Genomic DNA, 10,815 nt, shown 5'->3' with positions numbered 1-10,815 from the left:
TTAAACCTCCATCCCTTCAAACACTTCAGGATTCTGCTCCCCATGACTCTCGTTTCCAGTCTTGCCTGAATGCAACTATCTGTGGCAGAAACATTTAAAGCAATTTTGTTCAGAACAATCCTACAGACCTCAGCAGGCTATTGCACAGTAAGTGGCTTAAGGTTTGTGGCCTGTAGCCACAACCCACAACCCACTTGCCGCAGGGCAATACCACCAATGTCAGCTGGGTATTGGCTTGCAGCCCAATGTCTCTGGATGGAATGGCAAACCTCAGCAATAAAAGCAGCAACCATATAATGTAACTTCAGCTGTAGCTGTCAGGAGTAAAACGGTTGTGGCAACTGAAAATCCTTCTAATTAAAGTTGCATTTTCCTTCTGTTTTGAAATTTGTTACAAGCCACCTTTAGCTTTTGATGAATTGCAAATAAATAAAGCACACTGAGGGAAGGAAGTTAATTAATTTAAATCAATGCTGGACTTCCTTGAATCAAATATATCCCAGATGATCTCATAATAAAGGCTTCTGAAAATGCAGTGAAGCAAATGTCTGTTGTTCAAGCTGTGAACTGCAGAGATTCACACAAAGCCACAGGCACAACTTTTATCATCTTCCAGATATATTCCAAAGCAGACATATAAAGGCAATAATTAATCTAACTCTCCCACAAGTAATTAGGAAGTTCATGATGCTGCTACAACAATCAAAAGACACAATTTGGTTTAAATGCAGCCTTGTATTATGCTGATGGCGACAGAAAGTATTCATTGGAGTGATGTGGTGATTATGTCACATAGAAGAATTTCTGTTCTGGACCATATTTTGGAAATCATTAGTGAAATCAAAAAAAGAAGTTTTAAAAATTGCCTTATGATCGCCATGCTCTTTTGCCGTGACCTGTTACATAAATCACTTATTAAAAGAGAAGATATTGAAGTTATATTTAACTTCTTGGCTGGAGCAAGCCTATTAACAGCAAAGGCTTAGAAACAACACAAGGCACTAGGCTTGTAATGAAAGAGATGTAAACACAGGGGGCATTGCTTATTTGCCAGATTCATGTATTTTGTTGTTCAGAAATGGTCGAATTAAATCTATGGAAGGCTTATACAAACTGGACTAGATTGCACCTGGCATTATACTACTATAAGTATAATTATAATGTATAATACTGTAATATGAAATTATAAACATGCAGAAATGCCAATATGGGGAGAAACTCAGCAGGATTATTATTGAATTGAATATTTGGGCACCAGCAATGAATTAAGCACTGCACAGAATGTAAAATAAACCCAGGCTGAGCCCAGATAACTTAAATTCAGCATTAGGGATCAATAAATTCCTGTGAGCAATATATCAGCTCCTACTATTGCCAGCATATGAGCAAAAGAGGGATCTGGATTAATGAGACCTTTAGCAATAGACCTGTCTGGGGGCTGGAACCTGGCCAGGAATCCCTACTCTCTTTTCTCACGGGGGATTTCTTGCAAAATGAGCTGCTGACCAGATATCTGAATCCATCAGTTGGCATATAATGGTCCATGTCCCTGTTTGTCTCTAGTAAAAATACAGAAATGACACCGGATTAGACATTTCAGCAGCAATCTTGGAATCCCTTACTCTTGACCGATCATCCTGATATGCCTAGAACCAAACTGGTTAGCCACCAGCAAGTTACAGCTGGACAGATTAACTCACAGGAGTTCACAGACTCCACTGGCACCTGATATTAATGCTGATAGTCCCCTGGCAGTGTTTTTAAGGCCACTGGCAAGTGCCTTCCAAGGCTCAAATTAGACACGATGTGAGAGATCTGTGACTGGATCTCTCAATGTCACCAAGGCAACAGGGAAGAACAAGTACCAGAAAAGGTGCTGCTCAGCTGCAAAGTTCTTGGAAAGGTGTTTGGTTTTAAAAAAAAATACACAGAAGGAAGTTCAAGAGTTTTGATAACTCAGAGATATATTAACTTCTCAATACACTCTGCACTAAAATAGGTATGTCAGTCAATCAATATTTTTATTACAGTACTTGACTAGATTTCAGCATTATATACAGAGTTGACATTCAATGCAGTTGGTACAGTCTGTCAGATATCACAGTTGCATTTAGGTAGAGGGAGATTACCCATCAGAGACATCCTTACCTAACTGATAGTGGGGGGCCTTCGCCATTGCTTGACAGATCTTGTATGCAATGGCACAAAGTAGCAAATACAATCTTATCTGCAAGAAGATAAGTTACATAAAAATCCATTGGTCTTCCCTGAAGGTTCTCTAAAACTATCTAAATGACAGTCCACTTTCCAATGTTCAACATCATTTAAAACATTACGAGAAACTAAGATATAATCCATAGTTGATATTTTCCCAGATGTAGACCAAAATGTAAACTCTCCTGGCCAATCCTTTTCTGTGGGTCCCATTCAGAATGTAAAGGTCCATATGGCTTGCCATTTGAGTGAGACAGGACCCAGCAATATTACTGATCTTATCCCTAGATTGGCGAGTTAGTAGACAAAAACCCTCATCCCAATCTGGAGGGAAGCAATGAAAATGTGCATATAATTCAAGGTCATTTGCACCTATCCTAGCATTTACGTTTCCGCCCATAACTACATGGAATGAGGGTGAAAGATTTACAAGTAACTAACATAATTTTCAAGCTCCTGCCAGAGATTCTTAATTTGAGAGTCTCCCTGATCTCCTGGAACACTGCAGGCCTTAAAAACAAAAGTACTGATATTTTGTAGACTATTTAACCAAATTTGATATCATTTTTTTTACAGGAGACCTGGTGTTTGGAGGATGTAACATTTGATATCATTCTATTTCATTCCCTGCCCTCTCAAGTGGCAGGAAGGGTAGACCCCTGGAAGGTGTAGCAGTTTTAATTTCCACCAACTTACATGTGAAAATTGAGAAGCTTCCCCCTTTTCAGAGCTGGGCTGTGGCAGTTCATTTAATAATGAATCAAACCCACTTTCTTCTTTTAAAAACATATTTGCCGCCATTACGATTGTACTCTCAAATATTCATTCATTCATTCATTCATTCAAGTTCTATACCACTCTCCCAAAAATTGCCTCAGGGCAGTTTATACAGAGAAATAATAAATAAATAAGATGGGTCCCTGTCTCCAAAGGGTTCACAATCTTTCTTTTTTTAAAAAGTTATATCAGCAGTAGTTCCATGTATTTAAATATGGAACAGCTTCCCAGAAAAGGTGGAATCGGTGTGCAGTATTATAAGCAAAGGGAGTGTGTGGGTGAAGAATGCAGAACTTTCTCCCTATCCATGGGCTTACGTCCACATGGCATTTCACTTCAAGTGTTTTTCTCCCCAACCAAACTTTGGTACCAGAAGTATACTCAACTGAGAAAAAACGTGTTGCAGAGTAATTATTTCTTCTCTATTAGTAATTGAAGAAGAAGCCAACTTTAACTGAGAAACAAGAGTTTGATATTTATTACTAACTATAACTAAACATAGCCTAAGAAAACAATAGACAGACTAATAGTCACTTATGCAGAGAGAGGAAGAACCTCTCAGTTTGAATTCAAGACAAGTGAAGGGCAGACAAAGACTGTGACTCCACCCCCAATAGATACATCCAAATAGAGAAGCATGTCTCATACAAATAATGGAGACAGTGGGGCCATTCATATGACCTATTGGGTGGCGGGTGGCGGAGAAGGCTTCCCAAACCTAGTCTTTCCCCGAGACAATAGGTTTTTCCTTGGTGGGAGCATGGAATGCAGTCCCACACTATCAGCCCTGCTCCGTGCAACATGGAGCAGGGGGGATTGATCTGAGGCTGTGGCTCATTGTCTCGGCCTCTGTGAAGCCCACAATGCACCACATGACAGTGGGAGTGCTTGCTCCCTTAACCTCAGCTAACACCCGGACTTAAAAGCCGGGTAGACGGTGCTTGCCTGCCAGGATCAGGTGTGAGCCTGGCGGTTCTCCGGCAACCTGACTCGGGCTGGGTGTCCCTAGACCGGGTTAGGCAGCACATGAGAACAGCCTCAATGTCTATGGAAAAATCTCAACAAAAAGAGTTTAGGAGAGTGGCTGAAGGGAGGCAGGCACTGACTCAACAGCACACTTTACCTTTACTTTACCTAATAGGGCAGTTCACACAATGATTACTAAAAGCTGTATGCAGCTGCTGAACGAGATAGGAGAAAAAGCCCCCTGACCGAGCTGTTGCTTACCATATGATCACGGAACTCAGTGCTATTCATGTGAAAGTGGGGACTCTACACCAGCAATACTGTCATGACAAGAGGAGGGAAGTGCTAAGTCTCTTGCCCATATTTTTATAGACTTAGCACTTCCCTCCTCTTGTCATGACAGTATAGTGTCAGGGGCAGAGCCACCATTGCACAGACAGGTTCAAAGAACCCAGGCCACCACCAATCAGGGGCCGTGCCTAGAGCCCCAGCCACACCCTTGTGTCTGATGTCAGATGCAGGGGGCATGACGGGCAGGCCACCGGCAGGAAAAACATGGGCCGCCAGCTGGCTTCCTCCGCCAGTGGTTGGTGAGTCCCCACTTTCACTTGAATAGCTCTGAGTAAAGCTGAAAGTATCTTACACTAAAGCCCTATTCAGACAAGAGGTTGGCTCACACAATGATTACCGGGATAGGAGATGCTTCCCATCTTCATTCGGGAGCCATACATGCTTCAGATATCTGATCATATGTAAAGGGGAAACAAGATTGGAGGCTTCTTCCGTGATCATGTGGTAAGCAACAGTTGAGTCAGGGGGCTTTTTCTCCTGCTTCATCCACAGCTGGGTACAGCTGTTAGTAATCAGTGTGTGAACTGCCCTATTATGTTGTACTTGCATACAGATCTCTATATGCACATATGTGCTCTTGTGTGAATGACTATACTTGGTTCATTTTAAAAGTGAACTTGGGTACAGGTCCCTCAAATGCATGTTAGAGATAGGCTCTACCTGCATTCAACAGACAATGGATAACCATATCTGCATACAGTTCTGTACCTGTGTACACTGTACACAGATTGTATGAATGTTGAACATAACATATGAATAGGGCTTTAAAAATAAGTTCTTAGATTCAGCTGGAATATATATATATATATATATATATATATATATATATATATATATATATATATGCATTTTGTTGCAATATATTAGTATGCATCTAATTCTTCAAAAATCTTGTTTTGACTATTAGCCTGAGTTAATATTTATGAATAAATCAGTCATGTTTGGTATGCCAAAAGTCTGGGTGAAGTTAGTACTTGAAGGTCTGCACGTTTCACCCATTGCTTCTTTAGAGATTCTATGTGTCAAGCATGAGCTCGGCACATGATGTTATAAAGCAGACTATTAAAAATGGTAGAATTTCCTGTGGTTCATAGTAGGTCATGGAAATAAGATTCAGTTACAAAAGGGGACTTGGTGTTTCTGGATGCTGGAGATACTAGAGCTTCCTGCTAAAGTGCTCTATTGAACTATGATGTATAAATGTTGTTATTCCAGGTTTAAAAGCTTGGAAGCCCAAGTAATTTTCCAGATTACAAACTGAGCTAAATGGTAGAGTCACTCTCTTGCACAGTATTTCCTAGATACAGGCATGCCAGAAATATCACACAAATATTCCTTCCCCCTCCCCACTCCCTGTATGTTGATACATCTGTTTCTGATCTTAAGTAAAACCAGGAAGTGAAGATGCACAGAAACATTATGTTTGTTATAGTGAGGAAAAGGCGAATTATATATGCCTTAGCTATATGTAATAGCTATTTTGTCCTTGGTTCTTTCTGAATGCATTTTCTTGAGTTTCAAGTGCTAGTTTACACAACTCTACCTCCATGTTAAAGCCACCCGAAACATCTGATACCTCTGCAGGATCATGGTGACACAAGTGGTCAGCCAGGATGACCACAGGCTGAGGGCCCATGCCCATAAAAAGGCCCACACCTGCCTAGTTGAAGCCCTGGAGAGTCTACTGCTGCCTTTTCTTTCCATGGTTACCCAGTAAACCAGGAATCAATGAGGAAATTTACCAGGTAATGGTGCGGGGAGCAGAACAGTAGCAGACCATCCTCCTCCTCCTCCTCCTCCTCCTCTCTTGTTGTGCTCCTCCTCTGCCTCCCATTGGCACCATTTTGCTATTCCCAGATAGCCCAGGTAAGTACCATGACAGGACAGATTTAGCATGCACACATGTCGTTGTAGAGGCCCTGTGGGGTTTGCCAAGGTCCTCCAAAACCTGGTACCAACCCTGTGTAGGATGACTCTCCCTGTCCTAGCCTACGATTTAAAGAGGATCTTTCCTATTGTGTAGAGAGACTAAGCAAATGCAGTACACAAGTCAGAATGAAGGTTGGACTACAATTATTTGAAATTAGAAGTTCAAAACATTTTGGCCAAGACTTTCTTCAGAGTTTCAAACCCTGTGCTTGACCTACTTTGCACACAGGGGATATACAACTGGAACTAGTTGTACTCGGTTTCAGATTTGTCATTTGCAGTTCCTTGTTTCTTATTGATATAAAGGTGCAGATGAAGCCTGAATGAGGACATGTCTGTACCCTGAACAAGGCTTTGGAAAATGTGAGGAAATTTTCACATACATAACAGAAACTGATGTACATATACTTCTGCCCAGTCCAAAAGTCCATCTGTCCACAACATGCTCCCAGAAAAGCAGACCCTACCTCTCCCATTAAAATCACAATTACCAATCTAGAATTGGGGTTTTACACCATACACCACTGGGTGGACCATCTGATCCAATACATTATCAAGATGGTATCCAAACACATGTGGGGGTCCCACTGAGGACATTTTCATTCAGAAAATGATTCAGAAAATGCAATATGTGAATTAGCCTTGATGGGCATAATGTCCTCGGTCCAGCACCACCTGGCTGCTTCCTCCCTTCAGAGTGTCTCAGGAACAACAGTTAGAAGGAGTCAACAGCACCACGTTCTATTTTACTCTCCAGAGGGCTTTTATCTTCTAGTCTGTCCCTCTCTGAGAAACCAGACCATCTGCCTCAGGGGTGTGCACAAAACTGGCTGGCCCAATTTGGTTTGAGCCCAAACTGGTTTGGTTTTGCCCCCCATCAAACCCCCCCCCAGTTCAGTTCAGGGGGTTCGTTAGCATTTTTTGGTTTTTTAAAAAATAGGTTTTAGTACTTACTCCTCTGGGAGGCTTCTCCAAAGCCAGGGGGGCCATGGAGGTTTCCCCTCCCATCGCCGGCCTCCGTTTTGCCAAAAACCAACCAGTTTGAGCGTTCTTTGGCCTGTTCTGGGCCTTTCCCCCTTGCAGTGGCCATTTTGGAGGCTGCCATGCATGCTCAATAGGCCTCTGCATGGCCTGGGTCATGAACCTCCATGGACCCTCCCCGCATGGCCTGGAGAAGCCCTCCAGAGGGGGTAAATACTAAAAAAGTTTTTAACTTGCAAACCCTCCCAAATGGCTGGGGGGTGTTTGATTCAGAGTCGAGCTGAACTGGGGTGGTTTGGCTCAACCCCAAACTGTCTAACTGAACCAGTTTGATGTCGAGCCGGTTCGACACATCCCTTGGTCTCCTTGGGAACTCACTGCTTCCCATATCTCCTGCCCATTTTCCCATCCACATCTTTTGACTCCAAATTCTATGAGACCAGATTCCTTCCAATAACACTTCCACTGTCACACCTTGTTGAACCTCTTTGGAAGTTCCCTGCAACACAATGGTCTGTATCTCTGCTTGGCTGACATGGTTTGATGACATCAGTATGTATGTGCATGCCGTACTGTTCTGCTCACATCCCTGCTGGCTATGGATTCCCTCTGCTCTGCCTGGGTGAGATATTGCTACTGCACAGTTACTCGGGGATTCCCATAGGCCAGGGATACCCATATGCCAGCAGTGGGGGAAAGGATATCATTGTGATAATCAGATAAATGAAATTACAGTGCAAGAAACTAGGACCAATGAAAACATCTGTTGCGCAAAAAGAACTGGTTATAATATCAGTAGTATTCATACAAATGGACACATACATGGTAAAACACAGTAAATGGAACTAGTGTTTGCCTGTTAAGCAGACTGCTGGTCATTCTGAAAACAGACTTTAGGAGTCTCACAGCTGGAGTCTCTCCAAACACTATGAATCACAGATGAGTGCTGAGCACATGACACTGCCAGGTGAAACCAAAGAATGTAATCTCTGGATATAATCATATCTTGGAGTTTTAGCTATCGGAATTCAGTGCTTTAGCAGAACAACAATCCCTGTGTTATATGCTGAAAAAACAAACCTGCCCTATTCTGATCACAATCAGCATGTATAACTCCCACTCATAAATAGCTTCTTTTATACTCAACATCTGTGGGAAAGGCTGCTTCCCAAGCTGGTCTTGTGCCTGCCAAATAAAACCCAGAGGAAATTGGCCAAGCTGTTCTGAACACCATTGTGAGAGAGGTCAAGGTTTAGGAATGACCTTTGATCTAATGACCTTTGACTCCAGAGCTGAACTCCCTGAATGGTAAGAGCTTGAGGGGACTGGGAGAATGACCTAGGGAGACCCTAAAAGGCTTGCTACTGCATTCCAATAAAAACGGTGGCTATTAATAGCTTCGTAGTCTATTCCTGGAAAGCATTATCATCTGAATTTTAGGAAGTGGTTAAGATGGCCAAAAAGATAGCACTTTAAAAGTCTTTGTTTTCCATAACCTTTTGTAATAACCTTAAACATAAGGCAAGCAGTGGGAAGGAGAATCCAAACTAACAAGTCTCATCTGAAATATTATTACTGGGGGAAAAATAGTATAATGTTACATATACATACACGTATATCATTTACAGTTAATTTCAGAGCCTCTGTATGATCTAATAGGTAAACAATTGGACTGGAAAACCAACTTTATCCATGAACTTACTAGTTAGCCTTGAGGAAGTTGCTATTTCTGCATCCTCTTCCCATCACTTCATCTATAAAATTAAAAATAGTGATTTACCTCAGAGGATGGGTGTGAGAACTGATGACAGGAGGTACCATTGTTGCCTATTCGGAGTGTGAGGATATGGGAAGGTCAAAAATCATTTATAACAATGAATGTCCCCCTCCCATGTATAATACTGTGAGAGAAATTGATAGTCTGTGATAGACAAATATCTTTAAACTCCCATTTCCTTTTCCTGCATGAATCCTTCTCTTTCCTTCCTACTCAGACAGATATGATAGTCCTGTTACCAATGAAAGAATATGTTTGTCTTCTTACAAGCCTTTATATGCTTGCCTGATTCCCTATTGTATGTCCCTTGAAACCAAAGTGGATAAAAATGATATAGTTATCCAACATAATGTGATATCACAGTACAGTCTGCTATATTTTAATCCACACCACTATTTAGAATTGTCTGCCTTAGTTTTAACCTACTGCATAAACACAATAATTAAGCCCTATTCACATATTATATTCAATGCACATACAATCTATGTATAGTGTATGCGTGTATAGATCTATATATATATACACACAGTTAAAACATTATGTTGAATGTACATACATTAGTACATTTCTACCTGTACCCTGCATTCAAGGAGGCCTGGACCCAGGTTTACATAAGTCACACAAAAACATGTACATGTGTACAGATACTTAAATACAATGTAATCTCTGAATAGGACTACACTTATAAAAGAGGAGTTCACACTAGGGATGTGCATAAAACCGGTTCTCCCGGTTCGGTTCGGGTCCGAACCGGGTCCGGACCGGACCGGGGTGGTTCGGTTTTGGTTTTGCCAGACCACCCCCCCGGTCCGGTTCGGTTTCGAACCGGTTCGGATCCGAACCGAACCGGTTCGGATCACAAAAAGTGGCTGGTTTTGAAGGGGACATTGTGTTCTACCTGCCACCCAAATTTCAAGTCGATTGGACCTTCCTCTGATTTTTTACAAATTTTTTTCAAAAAATAAATTTTTGCCCATAACTCACAATGTGGAGCCCTTAGGGGCAAAAAAGCTGGGGTGGGTGGTAGCCACCCATGGGTGTCCTCCACCCCAAAAATCCCAAGGCAATTGGTGGCTCCTAGTATTATTGGTGAATTTCTGAAGAAATTTTTTTTTCCCATTGGCTAGAATGGGGGTTCGGGGCTGCCCCAGACCCACCTCTGTGGGGTGGCAGCACCCCCAAAGTGGGTCCGGGGCCATGGCAAAAATGCCCTCAGTCCCTCCCAGCAATCCCCGTAGAGATAGGAGTGATGGTTCTGTTGTTTTTCTGAGGTATTCTGAGTGTAGATTCTATGATAGCTTATGAGATTTCCAATGAGACACCATGAATCCACTCTCATTTGCTATCACAGAATCCACACTCACTCAGAACACCTCAGAAAAACAACAGAACCATCACTCCTATCTCTACGGGGATTGCTGGGAGGGACTGAGGGCATTTTTGCCATGGCCCCGGACCCACTTTGGCGGTGCTGCCACCCCACAGAGGCGGGTCTGGGGCAGCCCCGAACCCCCATTCTAGCCAATGGAAAAAAAATTTTTCTTCAGAAATTCACCAATAATACTAGGAGCAACCCAACAATTGCCACCCCATCTTTTTGGCCCCTCTCTCTGGGCGCCCTAACACGTAACACCTAGTCAGTCCATCTTAATGCCTACCTACTACCACCACTCCTATCCAAGCAAGTAAGAGGAGGACACTCAGAGAGACAACACCCACTCTCTGATCTAACAAAAAGGCCACTGCTGTGCTGCCTGCCAGCACAGCAGCAGCAGCGGAGCAGCACACTAAGCACAAGAGCAGCACACACAGAGAAGAAG

The 10,815-nt window shown here is 42.5% G+C and overlaps 1 long non-coding RNA gene across 1 annotated transcript in view; it reads right to left on the bottom strand.

Annotated features, from left to right (window-relative positions):
- Window positions 1-2,161: 2,161 nt before the first annotated feature.
- The window catches only part of LOC128351423 (uncharacterized), a 64,864-nt gene continuing 56,210 nt past the window's right edge, over window positions 2,162-10,815 (bottom strand). The window contains exons 3-4 of the long non-coding RNA XR_008319770.1: window positions 8,921-8,972; window positions 2,162-2,227 (exon numbers count right to left, since the gene is read on the bottom strand). This is a non-coding gene — a long non-coding RNA (uncharacterized LOC128351423). The remainder of the gene's footprint in view (window positions 2,228-8,920; window positions 8,973-10,815) is intronic.

This window comes from Hemicordylus capensis, chromosome 3, assembly GCF_027244095.1.
Source record: "Hemicordylus capensis ecotype Gifberg chromosome 3, rHemCap1.1.pri, whole genome shotgun sequence".
Classification (NCBI taxonomy): Eukaryota; Metazoa; Chordata; class Lepidosauria; order Squamata; family Cordylidae; genus Hemicordylus; species Hemicordylus capensis.
The sequence above is the reverse complement of the archived record's forward strand: the minus strand, read 5'-3'. Positions and strand labels throughout refer to the sequence as shown.